General features: G+C 35.9%; 1 protein-coding gene and 1 long non-coding RNA gene across 2 annotated transcripts in view; one reads left to right on the top strand and one right to left on the bottom strand.

Moving 5' to 3' along the window:
* LOC128249904 (uncharacterized) overlaps positions 1-1,804 on the bottom strand; it is a 51,220-nt gene extending 49,416 nt beyond the window's left edge. The window contains exon 1 of the long non-coding RNA XR_008266053.1: positions 1,464-1,804. This is a non-coding gene — a long non-coding RNA (uncharacterized LOC128249904). The remainder of the gene's footprint in view (positions 1-1,463) is intronic.
* Positions 1-2,079, top strand: part of LOC106884070 (LIM and senescent cell antigen-like-containing domain protein 1) — a 93,741-nt gene that overhangs the window by 41,297 nt on the left and 50,365 nt on the right. The gene's annotated exons all lie outside the window — the stretch shown is intronic.

The following is a 2,079-nucleotide window of genomic DNA, read 5'->3' as shown; positions in this document are numbered from 1 at the left end:
GTCCATAGAGAAAGAGCCGGACTCTAACATAGATTCAAGGCTCCTTCATTAGAACTTTTATCAACATCATCTAAGTATTTGTGCATATGTGTGTGTGTGTGCAGTATTTGGTGTTAGTGTATGCGCAGATTTGTATGTTTGTTTTATGGATGCGTTTTAGATGCATGCATATGTATTTATGTGCTAAATTTTTGGAAAGTTTATGTATGTATGTATGCATGCATTCATCTATCTATCACATCTGTCTGTTCGTCTCTCTCTCTCTCTCTATATATATATATAGTATTTTTGTTTCCCCTTGATATTCTAACATCCTGTAGTTATAAACTTGTTGACAGTTATGAAGAGATGGATGCATTCATACAAAGTCCACCTCACTCAGTTTTCTCCTGAAATATAGGGTATTTGAGCTTTGTAGTAGTAGTAGTAGTAGTAGTAGTAGTAGTAGTAATCCTTTCTACTAAAGGTACAAGGCCTGAAATTTGCAGGGAGGGACCAGTCAATTACATTGGGCCCCCAGTGTTTCATTGGTACTTAATTTATCAATCTCAAAAGGATGAAAGGCAAAGTTGACCCCAGCAGAATTTGAACCCAGAGCATAGCAATGAATAATAATGATAATAATGATGATAGTGGTTTCAAATTTTTCCACAAGGGCACCTATTTGGGTGGGGATGAGTCGATTACATCGACCCCAGTGTTTCACTGGTACTTAATTTATCAACCCTGAAAGGATGAAAGGCAAAGTCGGCCTCGGTGGCATTTGAACCCAGAATATAAAAGAACCAGAAAAAAAAGCCACCAAGCATTTTATTCAACGTGCTAATGATTCTGCCAGCTCACTGACTTAAATAATAATAATAATGATCTTTCTACTATAGGCACAAGGCCTGAAATTTGTGGGGAGGGGGCCAGTCGATTAGGTCGACCCCAGTACGCAACTTGATAATGGTAGGAAGAATAAACGATAACGTTGGTTTTGTCTGGACTTAAACTCAGACTATAGAGAGCTGGGACAAATAGAGTTAGGTGTTATGGGTGTGTATATTGTATGTATGCATGTATGTGTGTCCTTGTACTTTATATGTGTATTATTATTTTACTGACTTAACATTTTCTAAAGTATTTTCTTTACTACTATGCATACACACACATCATATGTATGTATATATATATATATATATATATATATACATTCATCATATTTCATTTACCTGTATGTATATAGTTCTTTTTTTTTTTTCTCTTGCCATTCTTGTCTCCTACACCTGTGCATATATATATATATAAAAGAGACAGACAGACAGACAGAGAAGGAAAGACAAAGTAAATGAGGTTGAGAGAGAGAGAGACTAGCTAGCTATACCTGTTGATGGTGGACCAGAATGGCAAAGCGGTAAAATAAAAAAAATTAAAAATTTAAAAATTGATAACAAAACAAACAGTATGTTCTGCTAACTTACCTTGTGTGTTGAACCTTTCACACACACTCTCTCTTTTTGTCTGTATCTCTTTCCCTTCTTTTACTCTCTTCCTCATTCACTATATATATATAAATGTGTGTGTGTGTGTATGTATGTGTGTGTGTATATATATATATATACACACACACACACACACACACACACACGGATGTCTTCACATTCTGTAAGCTTTTTGTTGTTGTTTATTTTGCTGCCCTATTTACTCTGACTCAACTCCAGTGGGATAAGGATGACTACCCCTGCCTAATATATGATGAATAGCCGTTGTAATAACAGTGTTAATGCTTATGTGGTGGGGCTGTTGTTGTTATTGGTGATGGTGGCGGTGGTAGTAATAGTAATAATAGTGGAGGTGGTGGTGGTGGCAGTGATGAGGAGGAGAAATAATGCTAGCTGAGATATTGATCTCCTTTCTGTAATAAACTTTTGTTTGTCCATGTGTGTGTGTGTGTGTGTGTGTGTGTGTGTGATAGAGATATTGAATTTGTGGTTTATTCTTTTGTTTTTGTTTTTACTTTTGAAAACGTATGGCGTTTGTATTCTTAAACCGGTGACTAATGATTGTTCACAATGATGATGATGATGATGATGATGA

Source organism: Octopus bimaculoides, chromosome 18, assembly GCF_001194135.2.
Source record: "Octopus bimaculoides isolate UCB-OBI-ISO-001 chromosome 18, ASM119413v2, whole genome shotgun sequence".
NCBI lineage: Eukaryota > Metazoa > Mollusca > Cephalopoda > Octopoda > Octopodidae > Octopus > Octopus bimaculoides.
The sequence above is the reverse complement of the archived record's forward strand: the minus strand, read 5'-3'. Positions and strand labels throughout refer to the sequence as shown.